This window comes from Rhinoderma darwinii, chromosome 3 (assembly GCF_050947455.1).
Source record: "Rhinoderma darwinii isolate aRhiDar2 chromosome 3, aRhiDar2.hap1, whole genome shotgun sequence".
Classification (NCBI taxonomy): domain Eukaryota; kingdom Metazoa; phylum Chordata; class Amphibia; order Anura; family Rhinodermatidae; genus Rhinoderma; species Rhinoderma darwinii.
This window is the reverse complement of record NC_134689.1, coordinates 143669210-143697038: the sequence shown is the minus strand read 5'-3', so window position 1 is coordinate 143697038 and position 27829 is coordinate 143669210. Positions and strand designations below refer to the sequence as shown.

General features: G+C 42.4%; 1 long non-coding RNA gene across 1 annotated transcript; it reads left to right on the top strand.

Moving 5' to 3' along the window:
• Window positions 1-173: 173 nt before the first annotated feature.
• LOC142751119 (uncharacterized) lies at window positions 174-27428 on the top strand. Its single transcript, XR_012882714.1, has 3 exons — window positions 174-258; window positions 15153-15263; window positions 27053-27428. It is a non-coding gene; the product is annotated as an uncharacterized LOC142751119 (long non-coding RNA).
• Window positions 27429-27829: the final 401 nt, after the last annotated feature.

Below are 27829 nucleotides of genomic sequence, written 5' to 3'. Positions count from 1 at the left end.
CCCCCCCTCGCAACGCTCACGGGCCCCCCCTCGCAACGCTCACGGGCCCCCCCTCGCAACGCTCACGGGCCCCCCTCGCAACGCCCGCGGCACCCCCCTTGCGACACCCCCCTAGCGACACTCCCCTAGCAACACTCGCGGCAGCCCCTGCATACCTGTTGTAGCTTCACTGGAGGAGAAGATGCAGCATGTGCTGAAGCTGCGTGTGGAGATCCCGCCCCCCAGCTCCTCTACACTGCCGACAGGACATGCAGGCTGGTGAGTATGTTCCCCTATCCATTCTGATTCCCATCCCCCTGACCCCATTTGTAGATTGTATAAAGTTGGTTAAAAAGTTTTTTGCTATTTTTTCATTTTCCTAGCGCTTTTTTGCCGCGATTTTCGTAATCGCGGCAAAAATGGCGCAGTTTTGCCGCGATTATATAAAAATCGCGGCAAAACCGCGTGATTTGTGCCGCAATTACGAAAATTGCATAAAAAAAAGATACAAAACATGAAAAGTGCTGTTAGGCTATATTCTCACAGTGCGGTCAAGTCACGTTTTTTTGCAAAAATTGTGGCAAAAAAATGGGATTTCACCGCACTGTGTAACTAGACTAAGGCCTTATTCAGACGGCCGCATTCGGTCCGTGACATACGGAGCGTGTATCGGCTGTATCTCACAGGCTGACCACAATTCATGGTGCCGGACTCCTAGCATCATAGTTATCAGTGTTGCTGGGAGTCCCTGCCTCTCTGCGGGAATAATGTCCCATACTGTAATGATGCTTTCAGTACGGGACCAGGGACAGTATTCCCACGGGAAGGGAGGGACTATGATCATAGATAACTGTGATGCTAGAAACCCGGCTCCCTGAACTGTGGTCGGTCCGGGAAATATGGCCGATACACGGTCCTTATATCACAGACCGAACATGGACATCTGAATAAGCCACTTACTTGCCTCCTATTTTTGGTGCGGATTGTGCACCGAAAATTCACTACAAATGACAATATAAGGCCTTATTCACACGAACGGGTTATACGTCCGTGATATTTATTACGTCGCACGGACTTACGTTAGTGAATGGGGCCGCTCAGACTGTCAGTGAATTTCACACAGCGTGTGTGCGCTGTGTAAAACTCAGACATGTCATATACTTGCCCGTGTTTCGCGCAGCACACACCCATTGAAGTCATTGGGTGCGTGCAAATCGTGCACGGCACACGGAAGCACTTCCGGGTGACGCGCGTGATTCGCTCTACACAGGGCCGCCATCAGGGGGGTATTAGGGGTACTAGTGTAGGGGGCACGGCCAAACTTAATTGAAAGGGGGGCACGGCAACTGCCGCGACTTGCCTTTGGTAGAAAAAAACAGGCCCCTGCAATGGGGCCTGTTCTTTTCACCAAAACAATGTCGTGAGCTGCGGGCCCCCCTCTCGTCAAACACCGCCGTGAGCTGCGGGCCCCCCTCTCATCACCGCCGCGAAACACCGCTTGAACGACCAGGCGCGCCGCCGAGAGGGAGGCGGTGCGCCCGCAACACAAGTCCGATCTACTGGGAAGGACAGCCACACAGGGACAGCGGCGCACAGTTTACTTACCTGCTGGCCCGACTCCGCCTCCTCGTCCGACTCCGCCTCCTCGTCGTCCGACTCCGCCTCGTCCTCCTTCTCCAGAGCGTAGCTGCGTAAGGAGAGGGGGAGGAGTCTAGTTGTTGCGCGGCGGCAGGAGTTCTACGATCCCCGCCATTTTCTGGAGCCTGGAGGTCAAGGACGACATCTGGACCGAAGACATCGCCTGAAGAAGACTGGAGTGGGAGCAGCTCTTCTGACACGGTGAGTAAAGTGTCTCAAAGTGCTGTTTATGTATGGCCCTGTTCACACAGAGTATTTTGCAGGCCGAAAAAATCTGCCTCAAAATTCCTTAAAGAATTTTGAGGCAGATTTTGACCTGCCCACACTATCTTGCCGCGTTTTTTGCTGCGTTTTTTGCCCGCTGCGATTGAGGACAGCAGACAAAAAACGCAGCGAAAAATGCATTTTCTGCCTCCCATTGATTTCGATGGGAGGTCAGAGGCGGAACCGCGGCAAGAAAGGATGTGCTGCTTTTTATTTTTTCCGCGACTGGCTCCCATTGATTTCAGATTAAATCAATGGGAGGCGGTTTTGGAAGTTTTTTGGTGCTGATTCTGACGCCGTGTCCGAGTCAATATCAAGGCCCAAAAACTCTGTGAACTGGGCCTTATTGTTAGGGCTTATTCAGACGAACGTGTAATACATCCGTGCAACGCGCCTGATTTTCACGCGCCTCGCATGGACCTATGTTACTCTATGGGGCCGTGCAGACTGTCAGTGATTTTCACTCTGCTGCGACTGTAATACGCTGCGGATTTTCCACAATAAAATGTGTTGCATAAAATCCGCAGTGTTCATGCCTAGTGTGTTCCTACCCTAAGGCCAGATTTACACGAGCGTGTGCTTTTTGCGTGCCGTTTTGCGCATGCAAAAGGTCCATAACAGCTCCGTGTGTCAGCAGCGTATGATGCGCGGCTGCGTGATTTTCGCGCAGCCGCCATCATTATGACACTCTGTTTGTATGTTTGTAGCTCGTGGTGCTTTTCTGTTTTCATTCCTAGTTTATACGGCTGCGGAAGCGCTGGGCGTGATTTTCACCCACCCATTGACCTCAATAGGTGCGTGATGCGTGAACAATGCACAAATATCGGACATGTCGTGAGTTTTACGCAGCGGACACACGGACACACGGACACACGCTGCGTGAAAATCACTGACAGTCTGCACAACCCCATAGAGTAACATAGGTCCGTGCGAGGCGCGTGAAAATCACTGACAGTCTGCACGGCCCCATAGAGTAACATAGGTCCATGCGAGGCGCGTGAAAATCAGGCGCGTTGCACGGATGTATTACACGTTCGTCTGAATAAGCCCTAACAATAAGGCCCAGTTCACAGAGTTTTTGGGCCTTGATATTGACTCGGACACTGCGTCAGAATCAGCACCAAAGAACTTCCAAAACCGCCTCCCATTGATTTAATCTGAAATCAATGGGAGCCAGTCGCGGAAAAAAGAAAAAGCAGCACGTCCTTTCTTGCCGCGGTTCCGCCTCTGACCTGCCATCGAAATCAATGGGAGGCAGAAAATGCATTTTTCCCTGCGTTTTTTGTCTGCTGTCCTCAATCGCCGCGGGCAAAAAACGCGGCAAGATAGTTTGGGCAGGTCAAAATCTGCCTCAAAATTCGGTGCGCAGTTCGCGGGTGCGCGTGATCGGTCGCACGGGCGGCAGTGTTTGACGGCCGCCATGACGACCCCCATGCTACCCAGGGCCGCCATCAGGGGGGGTATTATGGGTACTGATGTGAGAGGCCCGGCCAAACCTAATTGAAAGGGGGGCCCGCAGCTCACGACATTCTTTTGGTGAAAAAAACAAGCCCCATTGCAGGGGCCTGTTTTTTTTTTCTACCAAAGGCAAGTCGCGGCAGTTGCCGGGCCCCCCTTTTCAATTAGGTTTGGCCGGGCCTCTCACATCAGTACCCATAATACCCCCCCTGATGGCGGCCCTGGGTACCATGATATGGTGCTGGACGGAGTACCGTTAACAGGCGGTGCCACGGTAGGGGGGCCCAGAAAATTTAGCTGTAGGGGGCCCTGAAATTCCTGATGGCGGCCCTGTGTAAAATGAATAAGAAATGTTAAGGATGAAATCATTGATGGGATATATTGAATACCCTAAAATCTTGAGAATACTTTGGCATAATAGTTTTATATAATATTTTGCTATAATACCCTGTTTTATAGTAATCTTTATCTGTGAATCTAAAACGTAAGAGATGGATGATATATGTAGTCAGTCGAGATAGGAAGGACATTTGGAGAAAGTAATGGGCCAGAGAGAGAGCCCTAAATGTAAGAAGCACTCCCGTAGCACAGGTATGCAGTGTCAAAAAAGTATTCTAAAATATAAAGAGTATTAATAGTCGTGCTGATAGTGTAAGCAAACATTTGCAAGTCTTATGTGGCTTTTAAAAGATGAGGGGACATGTATTAGGGGCGTCAAAGAATTACACTGCATACATGAGACTGACATTTAAAACCAGGCCAAACGCCGCCCCTCTTGCCGTATGCAGACATTACTGTTTTCTTCAGTTAAATCTCACGCAAGCACTATGCGTTCCCTAGACCTGAAGAAACCAGTGACGTTGGCACACGCTAGAGCCATCAATCAAGCCAATGGGCGGCATTGGGCTAGGTTTAGGCTGGATCACACTTGCGGAGCTTAGGGCTCAGCGTGCCAGGAAAACATGTCCTGTGTGCCAGCTGTGGCACACGTGGCATAGGTTGCTGACTCCTGAACTATACACACCGCCTTACATACTATATTCCCCATCAGAACAAGAGATTGACAAAGAGGGACAGAGAGGCTTTAATGTCGAATTCATAGGTGGGATGACGAAAATCGCTACCTTATACAGATAGTGCCGGGCTCTATGAATAATATGTCCGGCTATACAAAGCAGACAATATCCTGACCTGCACTTATTGCTACCACTACGTCCCTTGATGAGTCTCTTACAGTGAGATGAAACACGTAGGGACAATCTAGGGCACACATGGTGAGAATTTGGGGCAGTTGCTCTGACCATCAGTGTAAGGGAATGTACCAGGGATTATACAGAGAATAATAGGGGCAGAAACCGCTCTTCTTAGGCTCAAATGAATACATGGTCAAAAGACTGTCTGGTGGGGTGGCGTGGCTTGGCTGCTGAACCTGATGGCCGCTTGAGTGCTGAGCTTCTGCACCACCCTAGCTAATTAAGCGACGTATGCCTCACAAACTGCACCGATCTGCGGCAGTCTACTCTCCTTTGAGAGCTAAATCTACGAAGATGCCAAGGCGCCGCAAGCCGATGGTGAGACCTACCTGGCTCACTGACTTTTATCCTCCTCAACGTGCTGACGGAGAACATGATTGGCGGAGATGCCTGTTCCCAGGCCAGATCGCTCACCTCTGAACCGCCTCCGCATTCCCAGCCCCGGCACAGGAATGTCTTTCCTTAATCCACTTTGTTTTTGGTAATTTTATGACACAGATATGTAATGTTTATCTTGATGTTTTGCAGCCATCAGCACACCTCCATCTGATACAATGGTTCTCACAATAGCTTTCTTGAATGTCAATGGCCTTAACAGCCTGCACAAACGTGCGCATATGTGGATGGAAGTCCTTGACATGTGATATTCAATGTGCCCAAGAGACGCACCTTTTACCAAAAGATGCCGCTCGACTTAATCATAACTTATTTCCTTACATATATCAATCTCACTTTATGACTATGTCTAGAGGTGTTCTGGTGGGTATAAAGAATTCAGTCGCATTTCAATTAATTCAGTCTCAAAAAGATCCGAATGGTCGTTTTATTATCTTGATATGCATGATTAATAATATGACATATACATTGATAAATCTCTACGTTCCCAATAGACGCCAACTTCGTTTCCTTCTCAAAGTGATTAGGCTTGTTCACAAACTTAGGCAAGGCAGAATAGTAATTTGTGGAGACTTCAACTCCATAATGGATGCCACCCTATATACTACAAATCCCGCCCGCCAGTTACAAACTCAGCTGGGGAATTTATTCTGGAAGCATGACATATGATATATGGCATGTTCAGCATAGTGCAGAGAAGGACTATTCCTTCTTCTCTCAAACCCATAATAGCTATTCCCGCAGTGACATGTTTTTTGTGGATAATAAATTATTCCTCACCTCCAAAAGTACATCTATTCAGACCATTAAATGGACCGACCATGCCGCCATAACCTTGATTCTTGAGGAACATAATAATGTTAACCAGACCCATTTGTGGAGGTGTAACCCATTTTTATTATCCCATTCAGAACATAAACAAACTATAGCAAAAGATCTCCGCGAATATTTTCAGAAGAGCGACACTTCAGACATCAATGATTTTACCCTATGGAATGTTCATAAAGCTTTCATCAGCGGTACACTTATCCGCTTAGGCCATATAGTGAAGAAACAAAGGGTAGCCACAATTTCTTCCCTTACGTCAGAAATCCAAAACTTAGAATCCGAAAACAAAACCGCACAAACCCTGCAACATGCGGAACAACTCTTCACTCTTCGCCAACGCTTTTGGTGTAGCTTATTATCTGATTATGAAAAGAACCTAAAAAAACCCAAGGCTAGATACTACTCGCAGAATAATAAAGCTGGTAAATTGCTGGCGGCCCAGCTGACATCCCAATACCAGAAATCTAAGATCCCGTTTCTGTTGGACCCCCACACTAAAGTGAAACAGATGCATCCTAAAGGCATAGCCAACCAATTTAAAGACTTTTATTCTTCCTTATATTACTTTGAAAGTGACCCTTTTTCTCCTCATCCGTCTGGCGTGGATATCCAAAATTTCCTTTGAAATTTGGACTTACCTAGACTTTCAGAAAGCCAATTGTCTAGCCTAAACTCCCCTGTACTAGATAAGGAGATCTCTGCTGCAATTCAGCAACTACCTAATGGCAAATCCCCCAGTCCTGATGGACTCTCCAATATGTATTATAAGTCCCTACAAGAAATCTTAACGCCATATGTGTGCAGCTTTTATCAGAAAGCTATAACATCTGGGTCCATGCCAGCAGAAAACCAGCCTGCTTTAATTGTAACTATTCCAAAACCAGGTAAACCAATGGATGCTCCTCAGAACTTTCGCCCTATTTCCTTCCTCAATACGGACATTAAGTTATATGCAAAAATTTTATCTACGCGACTTGCTCCCCTATTGCCCTCATTGATAGGTGAAGACCAGGTAGGATTTGTGAAGGGTAGACAAGCCTCGGACAATACACGTAGAGTCCTGTGCCTACTACATCATGTCGAAAAGTTAAACACTCTCTTGGTTATGTTAGCTATTGACGCTGAAAAGGCGTTCGACCGTATTCATTGGGTGTACACTTTTTCCACCCTAGAGGAAATGGGTTCCAATGGAGATATACTTAAAGCTATTAAGACATTATATTCAGTCCCTTCGGCTAAGGTTTATACTAATGGTATGTTATCTGATAGTTTTCGAATCACTAACGGCACTCGGCAGGGCTGTCCACTCTCCTCTCTAGTGTTTATATTATCCATGGAACAATTAGCACAACTCTTAAGAAAACATGATAATATCCACAGGATACGCATAGGCAATAGAACCCATACTATATCATTGTATGCGGATGACATTATACTCTCGCTATCTTCCCCAGAGGATTCTCTAGAATCTGCTCTGGAATGTATTCAAGACTTTGGTCAGATCCCCTTATTCAAACTCAATACCCAAAAGTCCCAAATACTACCGTTGAACCTTTCCACCTTTCCACCTCGACACTTCATCTTCTCAAAACCAGATATCCATTTGACTGGCAGGAAGGAGGTATTCAATATCTGGGTATCACTCTGACGCCTCTGCATAAATCTTTGTACCGAGCTAATTACGAACTCCAAACAACTAGGTTACATAAATTTGAGGTATCATTGGTAGGTAGAATTGCCACATTCAAAATGTTATTGCTACCAAAGCTCTTATATCTATTCAGAACAGTCCCGATAGCTATTCCGAAATCCTTTTTCCAACGCATGGGATTTATATGGTCCTATCGTAAACTAGGAGTTGCTTCTCATATCTTAACCAGAGATAACAGATTGGGAGGATTGGGGATCCCTAACATATACGGATATTACGTAGCTACCTTGGTGGCACTTTTCAGTCCAGGGTGGATAGCTAACCTCTCTAAACATTGGGTTCAAATTGAATCTTCTTACATTTTGACCTCTAATAAAAAAAAAGCCCTCCTTTTTCTTGGATTTTGGAATGTCTCCCTTCCTTCTCGTATCTCCCTACTCACAACTGCTGCTCTAGTCTGCTGGTCTTACCTATGAATGGAATCGACTGACCGACTTCCTTTCCCTAAATCATTCACCCCTATTGACATTTTAAAATTGGTCATTCCAGACCAGAGGTATTACCCATCTGTCTCATATGTATCATCAAGACCAGTTCAGCACCTTCGAATCTTTAATATCTAAATACTTCTTACTGTGAAATACTTACAGATTAGACACTTTATCTCTGACATAGAAAAATTACAACCTATCTGCAATTTGAAACATTTGTTTGGCTTGATAACTCAACAAAGAACCTGAAAGGTATCCATAGTACTTTAACCCCTTAAGGACACAGCCTTGTTTTGGCCTTAAGGCTCAGAGCCTATTTTTGAAATCTGACATATTTCACTTTATGTGGTAATAACTGCGGAATGCTTAAACTTATCCAAGCGATTCTGAGACTGTTTTCTCGTGACACATTGGGCTTTATGTTAGTGGTAAAATTTGTTCGATATATTCAGTGTTTAGTTGTGAAAAACTTCAAAATGTAAAGAAAATGTTGAAAAAATAGCATTTTTCTTAATTCAAATGCATCTGCTTGTAAAACAGATGGTTATACCACGAAAAATAGGTACTAGTTAACATTTCCCATATGTCTTCTTTAGATTGGCATCATTTTTTGAACATTATTTTATTTTTCTTGGACGTTACACGGCTTAGAACATAAACAGCAATTTCTCATATTTTTAAGAAAATTTCAAAAGCCTTTTTTTAAGGTACCTGTTCAGTTCTGAAGTGGCTTTGAGGGACCTATGTAATAGAAACCCCCATAAAACACCCCATTTTAAAAACTAGACCCCTAAAAGTATTCAAAATAGCATTTAGAAAGTTTTTTTTAACCCTTTAGGCATTTTACAGGAATTAAAGCAAAGTGGAGGTGGAATTTGCAAATTAAATTTTTCTTGCTAAAATTTCAATTTTATTCAATTTTTTTTTCTGTAACACAGAAGGTTTTAGCAGAAATACACTACTAAATATGTATTGTCCAGATTCTGCAGTTTTTAGAAATGTCCCACATGTGGCTCTAATGTGCTCGTGGGCTGAAACACAGGCCCCAGAAGCAAAGAAGCACCTAGTGCATTTTGAGGCCTCTTTTTTTATTAGAATATATTTTAGGCAGCATGCCAGGTTTGAAGAGGTGTTGAGGTGCCAAAACAGTAGGAATACCCCAAAAGTGACCCTATTTTGGAAACTACACCCCTCAAGGAATTCATGTATGGTTGTTGCTACCATTTTGACCGCACAGTTTTTTCACAGCACGTATTTGAATTGGGCTGTGAAATTTAAAAAATGAAATTTTTTCCAATAAGATGTCATTTTTTATCAAAATTTCTTATTTTCACAAGAAATAAAATACCCCATTTTGTTGCCCAATTTGTCCTGAGTGCGGCAGTACCCCATTTGTGGTGATAAACTGCCTTTTGGGCCCATGGGAGGTCTCAGAAGGAAAGGAGCGCTATGTGTTCTTTGGTGTCCAGATTTTGTTGGATTGGTTTTCGGCTGCCATGTCGCATTTGCAGAGCCCCAGAGGTATCAAAGCAATGGAAACCCACCAGAAGTGACCCCATTTTGGAAACTACACCCCTCAAGGAATTCATTTATAGGTGTTGTGACAATTTAGACTCCACAGTTTTTTCACAGAACGTATTTGAATTGGGCTGTAAATTTAAAAAAAAGTAAAAGTAATTTTTTCCAATAATATGTAGTTTTGGCTCAAAATGTCTTATTTTAACAAGAAATAAAATGCCACATTTTGTTGCCCAATTTGTGCTGAGTGCGTCAATACCCCATTTGTGGTGATAAACTGCCGTTTGGGCCCATGGGAGGGCTCAGAAGGAAAGGAGCGCTATGTGTTCTTTGGAGTCCAGATTTTGCTGGATTGGTTTTCAGGTGCCATGTCGCATTTGCAGAGCCCTAGAAGTATCAAAGCAATGGAAACTCCCCAGAAGTGACCCCATTTTGGAAACTACACCCCTTAAGGCATTCATCTAGAGGTGTAGTGAGCATTTTGATCCCACAGGTATTGTCTAAAAGGTAATGCGCAGCAGATAGTGCAGTCTGAGATTTGCAATTTTCTATGTATGTATGCCAATTCAGTGTCCAATATATTGTGCCCAGCATGCACCACTGGAGATATACACCCTATAAATTTTAATGTGGCTTCTCCTGGATACGGTACTACCCTAAATGGGGCTGTTATCTGCTGCCTGGGCACACGGCAAGGCTTAGAAAGGAAGGACCACCATTTGGCCTACTGGAGATTTTCTGGTGCTAAGTCGTGAATGCAGAAGCCCCTGAGGTACCACTACAGTTGAAACCCCCAAGAAGTGACCCCATTTTAAAATCTACACCCCTTAAGGCATTTATCTAGAGGTGTAGTGAGCATATTGATCCCACAGGTATTGTGTAAAAGATAATGCGCAGCAGATGGTGCAGAGTGAGATTTGCAATTTTCTATATATATATGCCATTTCAGTGTCCAATATATTGTGCCCAGCATGCGCCACCGGAGATATACACCTCATAAACTGTAATGTGGGTTCTCCTGGGTACGGCAATACCCTACAAGTCGCTGTTATCAGCTGCCTGGGCACGCAGCAGGGCCCATAGGGGAAAGATGAGGAGGATAAGCTGTGCGGAGTGCGTCAGGGTAGATAAAAAATCTAAGGGATGTATGATAAATTAGAAAACACTCTATCATACAGAGCCCTGGTTTTTCGGGACACGTGTCACATTGATATAGTGTGTCCTTCCTTATCCCCCTCTTTATAGCACAATTTGCACCTCTTTTGACTTTTTCCCTTCTTGTCCGTTTGGGGAACTTCTCGTGGAAAGTGTTTCCCTGGTACGATGTGTGTGGCCTCGCTTCCAGAAGTACTGGGTGCCCCCCCTTCTTGGTCCCTAAAGATTAGGTTCTTGATAACCACCTCTTGAAATTCCAGAAAAGTTCCCATCTGGCCTGCACATCGATGTAGCACGTACACATTGTACAATGCCATCTGTATGATGTGCACGGCCAGCTTCTTATACCACACCGCATGGCGCTGTAGGGCTTCAGAACTTGATCTGACAAGTCCACCCCTCCCATGTACCTATTGTAGTCCAGGATGCAGTCTGGTTTGGGGGTCTCTGTACTGGTACCTCGTACAGGTTTATGGGTACCGGTGTGGCAATGTATTGTTGTCAATACAAGGACATCTCTCTTGTCCTTGTACTTGACACACAATATGTTGCTGCTAGAATGTGCCCTGCTCTCACCCCTTCTGAGTGTTTGCCCAAGCAGAGTCTTAGGGAGGCCTCTCAGATTTCTTCTAGCAGTGCCGCGTGGCGCAGTACTTCGGGAAGCGAGGCAATTGAAGAGTGGGACGCTGGTATAAAAATTATCCAGGTAGAGGTGGTAACCCTAGTCTAGCAGCACCAAATCCCACACAATTTTTGCATTAACTCCCAGTAAGGGGGGGGGGGGGGCATTCTGGGGGGTGAATACTGGTGTCCTTCCCTTCATATATCCTACATTTGTAGGTATACCCTGATGCACTCTCACACAGCTCATACATCTTCACGCCATACCTTGCCCTCTTACTCGGCAGGTACGGAATTGAAGCCTCCCTTTAAAATGTACCAGGGACTCATCAATAGAAATACACTTCTCAGGAGTGAATGCTTGGGCAAACCGGGCGCTGAAATGGCCTAATACGGGTCTCCGTTTATGCAAACGGTCAAAACTGGGGTCATCTCGGGGTGGGCAATGCTCATCATCAGTATAATGTAAGAAGCGAAGTATTGCCTAATTTATTTATTTTTAGGTTCCAGTTAAGTTCTGAAGTTGCTTTGAGGAGCCTATATATCAGACATCCCCATCAAACACCCCATTTTAGAAACTAGACCCCTCAAAGTATTCACAACAGCATTTAGAAAGGTTATTAACCCTTTAGGTGTTTCACAGGAATTTAGAGCAAAGTAGAGGTGAAATTTACATTTATTTATTTTTTTCAGAAAATCCTTTTTTTTCCATTTTTTTCTGTAAAACAGAAGGTTTTACCAGAGAAATGCAACTCAATACTTATTGCCCGGATTCTGCAGTTTTGAGAAATATCCCACATGGTGCCCTAGTGCGGTAATGGACTGAAGCCCCGGCCTCCGAAGCAAAGGAGCACCTAGAGGATTTTGTGGCCTCCTTTTTATTAGGCACCATGTCCGGTTTGAAGAGGTCTTGTGGTGCCAAAACAGTGGAAACCCCCAAAAAGTGACACGGTTTTGGAAACTAGACCCCTTGAAGAATTCATTGTAGTTTTCATGCAGTGCATGCAACTTTTTGATCAGTTTTTATTCTATTTTTAAGTGGCGTGGTGACTAAAAAACAGCAATTCTACTATTGTTTTTTTATTCTATTTTTTTACAGCGTTCACCGTGCGCTATAAATGACATATTCACTTTATTCTGTGGGGCAATACTATTACGGTGATACCCTATGTTTATAGTTTTTTTTTATGTCTTATGGCGTTTGCACAATAAAATACTTTTTTGTAAAAAATCATTTACTTTTTGTGTTACCTTATTCTAAGAGCCATAACTTTTTTATTTTTCCATCAAGAAAGCCGTGCGAGGACTTATTTTTTGCGTAACGAACTGTAGTTTCGATCAGCACCATATTTAGGTACATGCGACTTTTTGATCTCTTTTTATTCCATTTTTTGGGAGGTGAAGTGGCCAAACAATTGTGATTGTGGCACGGTTTATTATTATTTTCTTTTACGGCGTTCACCGTGCGGGATAAATAACGAAATAATTTTGTAGTTTGTAGTTCAGGCCGTTACGGACGCGGCGATACCAATTATGTATAGTTTATTTGTTTATTTATCTATTTTTATTAATAATAAAGGACTGATAAGGGAAAAAGGGGGATTTTTAATTTTATTACTTTTAAAACTTTTATTTTCTTATTTTTACACAACTTTTTAAAGTTTTTTTTTGACTTTTTTTACTTTGTCCCACTAGGGAACTTGAGGGCAGGAGGCTCTGATCGCTATTTTAATACACTGCACTACATGCGTAGTGCAGTGTATTAGAACTGTCAGCTACTCACTGACAGCAAGCATAGTGGGTCCTGACTTTGTCAGGACTCGCTGGGCTTCCATAGATGGCATAGCCAGACGCCATTGCTAGGCGTCCGGTTGCCATAGCCACCATCGCCGGCTGCTATCGCATAGCAGGCAGACGATGGTATCTTAACCGCTAAAAAGCCGTGACCGCTATTGAACGCGGCTTTTAAGGGGTTAATCAGCGGGGACACAGCGATCGGTCCCCGCTGTAGGAGCTGCGGCAACTGCTGTATGAGACAGCAGTTGTCACAGCTCCTGCATGTGTCGGGAAGGCGGCCGAAATGGCCGATCCTCCCGTGCCGTACTATTAGGTCATGGAGCGCGAACGATACAGCTACCATGACCTAATAGTACGTCCAGGGGCGGAACGGGATTAAAACCCAACACTGACTTTTACAAAACTCACAATATTAAGTCTTAAGAAAAGAATTTGCGGACGACTTTTGAGGAAGGCCAATGGCTGAAAGCCTACAAACTAATCCATACTACTTTACAATGTAGCTCTCATGTGGAGGCGGCTTTTAAAACTAACCTACACTGGTGTTATACTCCAGACAGATTACATCAGATATTTCCAAATGCCTCAGCAGATTGTTGGAGGGGTTGTGGTCACAAAGGAACTTTGCTGCATACGCTGTGGGATTGTCCTGTTATACATGAGTACTGGAAGCATGTGTTTACTCTGCTAGAGTCTCTGTTTCATTTTAGGGTTCCTCAATCCCCTCATTTGGCTTTGCTTTTTTTTACATATGGACGCTGTTCCTCCTAGATTTAGAAGTTTGACTTGCAAAATTTTGGTGAAGACTAAGCTAGTCCTGACTAGACATTGGAAGAGTGCTACTAGACCTGCCTTGGAAGAATTGTTATTGTTAATGAATACCTCTTATGCTTATGAAAAAATAATAGCATATGTGTCACGATGGGTGTGTGGACCCACTGGGCCGTACCGCCATAGCGGGATAGCAGCTGGCCAAACAGTATACCAAGGCAAAGTCAATAGTTCGAATAAGGGTACCTGTGGCAATACAGACAGTAGCGATGGCAGGCTCGGATGGGACCTTGGCAGCAGGCAGACACCAGGCACGGGGAAATATACAACACAACACGACTCTAACTCTCTATGTCACAGGTGCAAGGGATACAGGATACAGGTAGCAGGAATGGGAACACTGGGAACTGGAAAACACTAAGGGACCATTTTCAAAGACTAACGGGTAAATACAACAACGCTCAGGCAATGAAGGAATGGGCAGGGCTCTTCTTATAGTCCAGGGTGATCATGGGAGCAATCAGCTGTTCTGGATCATTGAGGCCGGGAATGAGCTTGAGCGCGCACCCTAGTGGGCACTGCAGGACAGGACGGCCGCGTGTGCTGGCATCTCTGGGGATGAAGACGTCTGCAGGATGATAGTAGTCTGCGGTCTGCGACTGCGGACGTTACAATATGGCAACTTCTCCTTTCCCAAATTTCCCAATATCTGGACCTACTGGAAGGTCAGTCCTTTTTGCCAACGAGACTAGGTATAATGAGACCGTATGCATAATCCTGTTCTAGAACTGACAGTGCATTTACATACACTGCTAGCTCTATGACGTTATGATTTTATGATGTTATCCTTTTATTTTATTTATTTTCTTATGTTTCACACCTTGTTCATGCAGTTAATTGTTGGAGCAGAGTATGCATAACTGTATATCTGTTATATTTGTATCTACGCACTTCTGCTTTTGTTTGAAATACAATAAAAACTATTGAATCGAAAATACACTCTGGTATAGTAGGATGCCGAGAAGATAGTGACTGGTGGTAAGAGCCAACCATTTTTTCATTATACAACGTATTTGGTGTTTGGACATTTTCACTGCTGTTTAAATTGAGCAATTGCACTCCAGCAGATAAAAAGGGAATACTCATGATAACTCATTTCTGCAAAATTTTGATAGCCAGCAGAAATTTTGATCTATAGTGTTGGGCTTTAATCTCAATTGGGTTAAAAAGAAAATCACATTTTGGTGCAGTATTGTCCTAGAATAATTTTTGGTGTATCTCCCCTCTTTCATGTTAGAGTAAACAATGTTCTTTTTCTTCTTTTTCCTTTAGGATCAATGATTCTTCCAATCTGTTTCCTCCCATTTCAACTGGAATTTCCTGTCTTATCACAGTGCTATTCATACACAAAAGAGGGAGAGATCATGCAGCAAGTTAGTACAGGTACATAAGTCAAAAAGAATAGTGGCTTGTCCCAAAATGGAGTAGATAGAGGAATGAGTAACCAATTCCAACCAACAGATATACAAAGTAGCATGTTTAAGAATCTATTATGTTTAGTGTAAATGCTCTAATATGGGCCTATCTGGCCACAGGAAGAATTAGAAATGATGAATACAATCAGCCCTTTTCTGTAGAACTGTAGATGAATACCCTAATGTGTAAAAGATGGGCGTCACAGGCAGTAAAGTCGTGTTCATGGCACCTCTATGAGGCACATGAAGTCACTACATATGCATTAAGGGGGAATACCTCCATAATATGGTAAGTACTGGAGCATGCCACTATATTTTCTCATAAAATAGGAAGCACATGGAGCTACAATACAACATGGAGCTACACTGCGCCATAGTAAGACCAAAATCCGTAATATGAAAGTGTGCATGAAGCCTTAATCATAAATTGGTTCAATGCAGAAAATTTAGATGGGTAAAATAGTAAACAAATCGGAAATGCTAATCTTACAGTGTAAGCGTATATACTGGGATAGCACACGCACAGTTTTCTAATGCATTACTACTAGAAAAATCTATATACACATATATACTAGAAAAAATGTGGCATTGCTGGTAGGCATCATGGGTGCAAACATCAGCACATGGCAATTCGGTAGTAAGAAGAAAAAAAAAGCGTAAAAATACATTAAATTATTTGACTGAAATGGTTTCCTGTGCTCATGTATGTCCATTAAAGATGCCCTTGGGTCTTCACGAAATGCGGTTCTCCTGGAATACCACTTCAGGGCACAGACAATGCCTCTTGGGATGCAATTAATATCCTCCCTGGTGGTCCTTCCTCTCGTGTGATGCTATCACCCAATGTTGCTCAAACTCTTTTAGGTACTTTGTGTTTCCTTAGTCATTTGAGACGCGGTCAGTATCTCATGGACTATGTTTGGTAAACATTTAAACTAGTTATGCGACTTTCCAGCTCTCCCTGGGTGGCTTGCTATAGGAAACCGCTTTTTATTTTCTTAAACAAGGATTATCAACGGGAAGTAAGAGAAATGTTTTCTATTATTTATATTTGAGATCAGTACAAAGACGTAACTGCATAAATGAATAGACACATACATAGACAACAGAGATTAAAATAGGACAACAGAAAGTGTGTTACTATTTGACTTCATGACCAGTCCGTTCTGTTAGCATGGCCATAGACATGACATAATTATAAGCTGAAACAAATGTTTTTATCGATTATCTAAATTTTCTTTTTGTTATATTTTATTGTAGACTTACAGGTATTTTGACAATGGAAATACTTTTGCATCTTTATTAGACATTTTACATGTGTTGAAGCATGATTATATTGCTAATATCACCCTGTAATAAACACTATCTCAATCAGAGACGCAGCATATTCTTGCCAAATACCAAGGTACCATTTGGTAGTGGCAGATTAATAATTCTCTCGCACCCGTAATACTATTTGACTCCAAAATTTTTTATAACAATACAAGGAACCGCACTGCCCAGGAAACCTTTAGGGTATGTGCACACACACTAATTACGTCCGTAATTGACGAACGTATTTCGGCCGCAAGTACCGGACCGAACACAGTGCAGGGAGCCGGGCTCCTAGCATCATACTTATGTACGATGCTAGGAGTCCCTGCCTCGCTGCAGGACAACTGTCCCGTACTGTAATCATGTTTTCAGTACGGGACAGTAGTTCCACGGAGAGGCAGGGACTCCTAGCATCGTACATAAGTATGATGCTAGGAGCCCGGCTCCCTGCACTGTGTTCGGTCCGGTACTTGCGGCCGAAATACGTCCGTCAATTACGGACGTAATTAGTGTGTGTGCACATACCCTTAGCTTTAATATGTTGCTCCTAACCAGGGCAGCATAAACGGGCTGACAGGTTCTCTTTAAAAGGGAGTGGTAGTGAAGTGTAAAGAATGTTGTTTTTCCTCGTTTCTAGGATTAAAATGACAATAACAGTGACATAAGGATATAGTCACTTCCAGTTAGTCATTGAGCTTTTAATTTTGAAACACATCTTTTTTGTTGCTTGCTTTAGGTGGATTTATTCATACCCCGAAGGGTATTTCTCATCTATTTACTTTGCACATGAATTCTGAAAGGATCAGCTTCTGTTGTGTTATATGTTTTTTTATTTTAGCGCTAGATCTCACAGAATGAACATAAGAAAACAACGCTTGTAGACCTTCTTTACATCATGTTTATGGTCTTTGTTTAACAAACACTCGGAAAGCTTCCAACGTATTTCTGTTTGGCCTTATTCACATGAACGTGTTATACGCCCGTGTCACGGCCGTTAAAACAAAGGCCGTCACATGGACCTATGTAATTCCATGGGGCTGTTCACACAGCCGTTGTTTCAACGGACCGCGTGAAGGGTCCGTGAGTAATAGGACATGTCCTATTTTTTCACGCTTCATGCATCCCTCCATAGACTCTAGTCTATGGGGGTTGCGTGATAACGTATCCCGCAGCGCAGGGCACGGATGCACCTCGGACATGAGAAAACTGCAGTTTTTCACATCCGAGATTCGCAACGATCGTGTGAATCCAGCCTTATACAGATGCCTCCAACCCATGGCATGCAGTGGCATCCATTACCCATAGGGTCCCATTGTAAAAGAACGTATACCGCGCAGTGCAGTGTATTCATATTTTTACTGGATAGCATTGTATTCAGTAGTCTTCTATGCTATTCCTTACCCTTTTTTTTTTTATGGTTTATTGACCAATACCAGACAGAGGACAAAAGGAGCTTTTTCGGCATGCATGCTGAACATACATCACCAACAATGCGATGTGGACAGGGCCTTAGGCCAGGTTCCCACAGGTCGGATACGCTGAAAATAATGGCCCATGTGCATGGCCCGCGATTTGCAGGCGGCTCATGGCTGACAATCCGCTGCCGGGCCGACCCGAAAATCACGGCCGTGCACATGGCTACGGTCGTGTGCATGAGGCCTAAGGGTTTCAAGTTCTTTTTTGAATGAATCTTCATATTACTATACAATGTAACATAGGTTTAGTAAATGGGAACCTATGTTTTACTGGACGGCCGAGTGACTTGCTCCCACCTTTGTTCTACAATCAATTCCATATATTCATTTTTTTCCTTATTCTTTTTTTATTTTGAAGACCACATACATACATTAAAAAACAAATAAAGCAAAAAAAAAAGGTGAGTGGGGGATAGCAGTCCTACAACCATTTCAAATTCAAACATGGACTTTTACTAAAGTCCATTTCATTGACCCTTTTTTATGACTCTTACATCTATTAGAAATTTATTAGAAATTGAGGTACTTTACATAACATGTCTTTTTATATTACAGATGAAAGTAAATTTATCACATATGAGCTTTCAAGCCATGGTCTCCATTGCATGTACACTTTTGTTCTGGATTGCAAATTACATTCATATATAATCTCACGCTGCATATATTGGTTGACTAGTGCTATTACTTCCATGATATTGGAGATGATTGGTAGCTTCGAGTTGCGGGCAATCACGTTACGAGCTACTGTCAGAATATGTGTACAAATCCACCTTTCTTTATACAGGATATCACCTAGACCCAAACAAAGTACCGCTAAAGCAGCTTTAGATTGAAAATTAATACCTGTGATTTGTGAGATTAGATAGAATACTTGAGTCCGCAGTGGAACAACATAGTGACAAGACCACCACATATGTAGTGAGGTACCTGTTTGTCCACATCCTCTCCAACAGGAGGGCTGATAGCTAGAGATCATACAAGATAATCTGGCAGAAGTCAGATACCATCTTAACTGTATCTTCCTATTCTGTCCCGCATGATTTATCTAGTTTGAGCATTTAATCGACCAGTATAAGGGTATGTTCACACGGCTTATTCTCGGCTGTTTTTTGGGCCATAAATGCCCAAAAACGGCAGAAAAATGTTCAGACGGGGCTTTTTTTCCGTGACCGTTTTGAAGAATGGCCACGTTAAAAAACGCCGGCGAAAAAGAAGTGCATATCACTTCTTGAGCCGTTTTTGGCTGTAAAAAAACGCTGCGAAAAAACACAAGTTGATTAAAAAACGTCTGACATTCAGGAGCTGTTTTCCCTTGAAAACAGCTCCGTATTTTCAGATGTTTTTAGCTAAGTGTGTGCACATACCCTAAGGGTGATTTCAATTCCTCTATGGGAAATGTGGTCTGAAGCTCCTCTTCCGACTTAGTCATGAACCCTGCTTTGTTAAGTAAGTTATTAGTCCCTAAGGAAGTGTAGATTATCGACAAACCTCTTATATTATATTCCATATATTCTGAGCATATGAATGTATGATAATGCTAATATCTCAACTGACTAACACAGATATTCACAGCTGCTAGAGATTCTTGTAGTTTAGCAGTGTACCTTACTAATACCATGCAGGGTAACATTAGTCTGTTAGACTGTGCTACAACTGTAGATATATAGACTATCGAATTAAAGTTCTGTATCTCTGTGTATTTAATGCGTTGTCACGATAAATAGTGCTACATCTGTAAGTATATATATATATATTTATATATATATATATATATATATATATGTGTGTGTGTGTGTGTTTCTACATATATATATATATATATATATATATATATATATATATACACTACCGTTCAAAAGTTTAGGGTCACTTAGAAATGTCCTTATTTTTGCAAGAAAAGCACAGTTTTTTTCAATGAAGATAACATTGAATTAATCGGAAATACACTCTATACATTGTTAATGTGCTAAATTACTATTCTAGCTGCAAACGTCTGGTTTTTAATGCAATATCTACATAGGTGTATGGAGGCCCATTTCCAGCAACCATCACTCCAGTGTTGTAATGGTACATTGTGTTTGCCAACTGTGTTAGAAGGCTAATGGATGATTAGAAAACACTTGAAAACCCTTGTGCAATTATGTTAGCACCGCTGTAAACAGTTTTGCTGTTTAGAGGAGCTATAAAACTGACCTTCCTTTGAGCTAGTTGAGAATCTGGAGCATTACATTTGTGGGTTCGATTAAACTCTCAAAATGGCTAGAAAAAGAGAGCTTTCATGTGAAACTCGACAGTCTATTCTTGTTCTTAGAAATGAAGGCTATTCCATGTGAGAAATTGCCAAGAAACTGAAGATTTCCTACAACGGTGTGTACTACTCCCTTCAGAGGACAGCACAAACAGGCTCTAACCAGAGTAGAAAGAGAAGTGGGAGGCCCCGCTGCACAACTGAGCAACAAGACAAGTACATTAGAGTCTCTAGTTTGAGAAATAGACGCCTCACAGGACCTCAACTGGCAGCTTCATTAAGTAGAACCCGCAAAACGCCAGTGTCAACGTCTACAGTGAAGAGGCGACTCCGGGATGCTGGCCTTCAGGGCAGAGTGGCAAAGAAAAAGCCATATCTGAGACTGGCTAATAAAAGGAAAAGATTAATATGGGCAAAAGCACACAGACATTGGACAGAGGAAGATTGGAAAAAAGTGTTATGGACAGACGAATCGAAGTTTGAGGTGTTTGGATCACACAGAAGAACATTTGTGAGACGCAGAACAACTGAAAAGATGCTGGAAGAGTGCCTGACGCCATCTGTCAAGCATGGTGGAGGTAATGTGATCGGGTTGCTTTGGTGCTGGTAAAGTGGGAGATTTGTACAAGGTAAAAGGGATTTTGAATAAGGAAGGCTATCACTCCATTTTGCAACACCATGCCATACCCTGTGGACAGCGCTTGATTAGAGCCAATTTCATCCTACAACAGGACAATGACCCAAAGCACACCTCCAAATTATGCAAGAACTATTTAGGGAAGAAGCAGGCAGCTGGTATTCTATCTGTAATGGAGTGGCCAGCGCAGTCACCTGATCTCAACCCCATAGAGCTGTTGTGGGAGCAGTTTGACCGTATGGTACGCAAGAAGTGCCCATCAAGCCAATCCAACTTGTGGGAGGGGCTTCTGGAAGCATGGGGGGAAATTTCTCCCGATTACCTCAGCAAATTAACAGCTAGAATGCCAAAGGTCTGCAATGCTGTAATTGCTGCAAATGGAGCATTCTTTGACGAAAGCAAAGTTTGAAGGAGAAAATTATTATTTAAAATAAAAATCATTATTTCTAACCTTGTCAATGTCTTGACTATATTTTCTAGTCATTTTGCAACTCATTTGATAAATAGAAGTGTGAGTTTTCATGGAAAACACAAAATTGTCTGGGTGACCCCAAACTTTTGAACGGTAGTGTATATATATATATTGTGTCCCTATACACTGTATAGTATTGAAAAGAAGAATGATAACACTAAGTTGTTAATTTATTTATACATTGCCGGGAGGAATAACTGAGGAACTGCACAATGCACAGTTCCAAGTAAAGATGAACCAGCATTGTTATTTATTAAAACAGACATGTGAGGAGTGCTGACAAGTCTCCTTTAATAGGATCTTACAGTATCCACAAGAAAATTTGGGGCTGTTGGAAGTCTTGTGGAAAAACGAGTCTATTTATCCCTATTATCTTGGCAGGTATACTTCCTTATTCAGATTTACTAATACCGTGTAAGTTTTAGACAGTGTAAACTTAGATAGAGAGTCCGAAGATGTGCTAATTTTTGTGAATGCTGTATGATAAATTTAGCGCATCTAGCTAGACATGTTAGACACTTTTATCTTTTTTATACCACCTCTTGGTTGGCTTAGTTTATGCCAGCTTTTTTGCACCAAATTTCTGGAGCAATTTTTGAGCATGGGTTTTGAGCATAGTATAGTCGACTACACTATTGATTCTGTCAAAACGACGGAGCCCTTGCACAACTGAGACAAACGAAAACCATTGGCACCGGATCCGTCACCATTGAACTCAAAGGTGATGGAAATGGAAACCATTGGTTTCCGTTTGTGTCAGTCAGGGTCCCGTTCTGACGGAAAGGTCTGACGGAACGTCGGAACGGGACCCTAGTGCAGATGTGACCGAAACCTAATCCTGTCTGTAAATGGTGTATTTTGTGTGTGATCCGGAATATCTTCTTTAAAGGTCAGTAGTGTAGACGGAATAAGAATAGCATTGCATTAATACCTTAATCAGCTTAGACTACACTTGTAGAAGAAGCGGTGACCATAGCTACTGTATTCAGTCATTACCTGCCGGGCTGGTGCCGTCATCCCCAGAATCCCAGTACAGTTTCACTGTATCTGCAAAAGCAGACAGACCGTAGTAGACTGTCTACTGGCTACTGAGATACCATGAATATGCTAATATGGTGACAGTTAGGTAAAGATGTTGAGGAAGACCCATCAAGGATTATTTCATTAACTAGATCCTAATGGAAGTTTAATGCAGAGCAACAATTCCCAAGACACCCACTATACACCCAAGAGAGTGTCTGGTGTACAAATGACATGGTAATCCATGTTTATTAGGTTAGCTGCTCTACTAAAGGGGGTTTTACACTGGGCGGTTATAGTGCAGACAAGAGTTCATATAACGCTCGTTGCCGATAATTGCCCTGTGTAAACAGGGCAGCGATCAGCAGATATACGAGCAAATGCTCAACCATCTGCTGGTCGTATTGTTTTAAAAAACGAAAATATTATCGTTGTTGGCAGCACATCTCCCTGTGTAAAGAGCGAGATGCGCTGCCAACATGATAAAAACGTATGGGGACGAGCGATCGGAGTAACCACTGTTCGTCCCCATCCATGGATCCGTGTGATAGGAGCAAACGAGCGCCAATCAACGATGTAATGGGGCCTTAAGTCAAACATTGTCTTTTCTCTGTTGCCTTTCCTTACTGTATAAAAATAAAATTAATTAAAACTGTTTAATTATGATCAGTAAAATCTGACATACTAATTAAATTTTATATAATTTTTAAAAGAAGTACATGAGCAATAAATGTTCCATTTTCCTGTTAAGGATTGTACAGTATAAGATTAAAAAAATATGGCGCATTCTTCAAAAAACAGTGCCACTTTTGTCCATGGGCAGTGTTTATTATTGCAGCACTGCCCCATTCAAGTGAATGGGGACTGATTTGCAGTATCATACACAGGCTACCATACACAAGAGTGGCAGTGTTTCTAGGATAATGCAGTCATGTTTTTCTATTTTTATACAATCTGTTAATTTAAAAAGAACTTCTGCATAGAGACAAGTCCACCGTACTGCCTCCAAAATATGATCAACTGTTCCAATGTCGGGAGACAATAAGTCCACCATACCCCCTCCAAAAAATCAACACCTATCTTCCCCTCTTGGGTGCCAGGATCAGAAGTGCTGGTGGTACATGATCAATCTATAAGGTGACACTACCAGTCTCCACAGGATACCAGTGTAACAAGGAGCAGGGAGAACGGTGATCTGGTTAAATGGGAATCTATGGTTAGTAAAAACCTGGATTATGTTTGAAACACCATAGACTTCGTTCACATCTGCATCGGGGTTCCGTTCATGGGTTCCGTCACACCTTTCTGTCAGGGGAAATCAATGCTAATGCAAACGGAAAGCTATGGTTTCCATTCATGGGTTCCCCTGACGGAAAGGTCTGACAGAACCCATGAACGGAACTCCGACGCAGATGTGAACGAAGCCTTATAAAGTAAAATGTAGACATGTAAATCATGTTTTTCCTCTTTTGAAAACATGTCTTTATCTGGGGTTACAGTTACCTTTTGTGGTAGTGATAGTAGGGAGCTCACTGCTAAATTGAAGTCCCTCCTTAATAAAAGAATTAGGATTTGGTGGAACAGGGCCTTCCTTACTAAGTACATTTCGAAGGGCCTTATCCCTAGAGGGTTGAGAGTACAAGTATTCCCCTCTTTTGATATGGAAAGTGACACCTTTAAAAACAAATGGGAAACTTTAGCTAACACATGCTCAATGGGCTTTATGGATCTTTTGGTCCAGTCCAATTCAAATACACTAATTGAGTTGGAAAAAGAGATAGACGAGATTCAGTCTACAATGAAAAAAGATTTTCCCAATGATGTTCTGACTAAAATACAGGATGACCTGGATAAGGATTATTCCAAATGGGAGAAAGATATATGCACAACGAAATCGGGGAAATTTCAGAGAGACTTATCTGACTACCAATCGAATAAGGTATATAAATGGCACATGAGACGTGGCCGTCCCAGATCTAGGTCTCTCCCCTATTCCAGATCATCATCGGTCTCATCACGTGCATCAGGCGAGGAAACACATAGAGTTAGAGACACGAACCACAGTGACACCAGTGGGAATAGTCAGGGCTTTTTGGGCTCAAGGAGGCGCTATGACAGACATGCTAAGCACAAGAACATGCGAAATACCCAGCAGGACAAGAAACCATCAAACAATTTGGAGGTAATTAACCTGTCTTCGTATGCCCTCTCTGATGCCCAGTGTGATGTTCTCAGTAAAGGGTTGACTTTTTCACCCACCAATCACTTTGATTTCTTCACAGCCCTGAAGGACCTACACCTTTTTTCGCGTAAACTGATTTTAAAGAAACTCCATAGTAGGAGCTGTGACACGATGGTAGTCACTAGCGAAATGGAAAGGGAGGCCCTCCAGGCCCTCGAGGATCTCCTACGTGAACAGACATCTGAGGTAATGGGTGCCTTTCCGACGTCTGTGTTGCCCAGGTCCACGAGGTTTCCCCCCTTGTCTTTATGTCCTGAGGTTGAAATCTTTACCAGATTAGTTATGGATCAATTCAAGCTATTGTCCATTACAAGAGGAACAGATAACCTAACTGGTCCCCAGAGGAAAGCTTTGGGGGAATTGCGTAGTCTGGATGATGTAGTCATCAAACCTGCAGACAAGGGGGGGAACATCGTGGTCTGGCCAATGGCGAAATATGAAAGGGAAGCCCTGAGACAATTACGAGATAAACACACCTATTCCAAATTGACTCATAGTCCGTTATCTTCTTTTTCTGTTGAATTAACCAATATTCTCGGTAAGGCCCTAGATAAGGGACTTATCCCTAAGAAAATCTATGAGGGACTCCTGATTAATGAACCTAAGATTCCAACGCTTTATTTTTTGCCTAAGGTTCACAAGAGTCTTGTGGACCCCCCAGGACGTCCGATCGTGTCAGGTATGGGTGGTCTTTGTGACCCAATATGCAAATTTATAGACTACTATCTTAAACCTTTAGTTGCTGATTTGCCCTCATACATCAAAGACACGACGGAAGTCCTGGGCAGGTTAGACGGTATTCAAATTGAGCCTGACATGTTTCTTGTTACGGCAGACGTTGAGTCTCTGTACACATGTATACGACACAGTGATGGTTTGGAGGCGGTCCGCTTCTACCTGGGGACCAGCAACCGGGATGGCGAAATGTGTGATCTTATACTGGAATTGCTTCAGTATATTTTGACTCACAACTTTTTTGTGTTTAAAGATCACTTTTATTTACAGACCAGGGGCACTGCCATGGGCGCGGCCTGCGCGCCATCCTATGCAAACCTGTTTCTCGGTCTTTGGGAGAGGCAGGTTTTTCTTGGGGATGGCGCTGGGGCCGCTGAACATGTGCAGTGTTGGCTTAGGTACATTGATGATATTTTTTTCATATGGCAGGGTTCCGAGTATGAACTGATGGAATTTATGCGGCAATTGAATTTGAACTCAGTCAATATTAAGTTGACCTATAAGTCACATAAACAGCAAATAGACTTTTTGGATATACAGATTTTTACTGATTGTGACGGATTCCTTCAGACAGATGTCTTTCGGAAGTCCACATCAGTGAATTCCCTTTTGCACGCATCCTCCTTTCATACTCGGTCCACTGTCAGAGCCATCCCGGTTGGGCAGTTCCTCAGGATGAAGCGGATCTGCTCCACCGATAGACTCTTTGAGCGACAGTCAGACGACCTGAAGTCCCGTTTTTCAGATAGAGGATATAGTACACGCCTCATCAAATCTGGCTACAATAGGGCTAGGAAAACTCCGCGTCTTGAGCTCCTTCAAAAGAAAAGTAACCCTACTGTCGACAATCAAACTCGTTTCATTACGACCTACAATAATCAATGGGACAATATGAGATCCATCTTGGCACAATATTGGCCCATTTTAAGGTCAGAACCTGCCCTAGCTAAAAGTCTACCCCTCAAACCTATGATGACAGCTAGGAGGAGTAAAAATCTTAAGGACCTCTTGACCAAAAGTCATTATGTATCTAAAACTGTCCATCCCTTTGGTGCACGGGAACCCGTAATTGGATTTTATCCATGTGGTGACTGCACCGCTTGCCCAAATATTAGTCGAACCAAGGACTTTAAGACAACAGATGGTAGTAAAACGTTTACAATTAGAGATTATATCTCTTGTAGTACTACACACGTTGTGTATTATGCTTTATGCGGCTGCCCAAAAATCTATGTGGGTTTAACATCCCGACAGCTGAGGATACGTACGAGGGAGCATGTCAGGGATATCATCGGAGCTAAAAAAATCAGTGACCCAAGACAATTAAAAATGTTACCTAGACATTTCAAAGAATGTCATGACAGTAGCCCAAAATCCCTTATGATTCGGGGCATTGATCGTATACATTGTGGCATCAGAGGGGGTGATTTGAAGAAGGTTCTGGCCCAAAGAGAATGTATGTGGATTGTGAAGTTGGGCTCTTTGGTGCCTAATGGCCTTAATGAACAACTGAATTTTGCATCTTTTCTATAAATTTACCTCCCACTGTCCTATCACTTTTTGTTTTTTGCTTTTAATTTATTTTTAACATGTGTCTTTTACTGTGTTATTTAGGTACTTATTTCGTCTGACAGCCTTAGAGAATGTGAATCCCTAATCCAGAACTGGACTTTGACTGACAATGCTGAATGAGAGAAAATATCTCTTGTATATAATGTCACCCATTCTATTGTAATTTGATGATGTATTGATAATTATTTCCCTTCTTTTAGGGCTTGTTTGTATTTGGTGATATCCCTCCTCCCTTCCCCCCTTCCCTCTTTATTTTTATTTATTGTATTCTTTATGCAATGGGTTAATGCACGTTACACCTTTCTTTCTCTCTTTATTGATTTTTTCAATTGGCCCCACGTGTACAATTTATTATTGGAACCTGTTGGCCTGTAATACACTCATTAATATTAATAATTTTATTATTTTTTTTTTTTTTTTTTTTCTTGGGTTTGTTCTTTCACTTATTCAATATAGTTATGGGGTATATATATGATGTATTTTTACCTTGTATTTTTTGAGTTTATCATTACTTGTACACGATTTGTGTTTACACGTCTTGTGACTAAGTTATTGGGAATCACTTTTATATTACATGACACTTTATCTCTTCTATGAAGAGAGTATAATATGTCTCTTCTTTGCGGCATTCATCACTATGTATTTTACTTTTACTTTGCGTATGCACACCTTTTTGTTTTCATAGATTTTAGAAAGTTACATAACACATGACTGTCAGTCAGTCTAAAACTTACCCATGGGATTCCCTTACTTCCCTGCCGTGTCCCCTGTCCAATGAGATGCGCCTCTCTCCCGTTCGTCGCCGCTGTGTTGACGCCC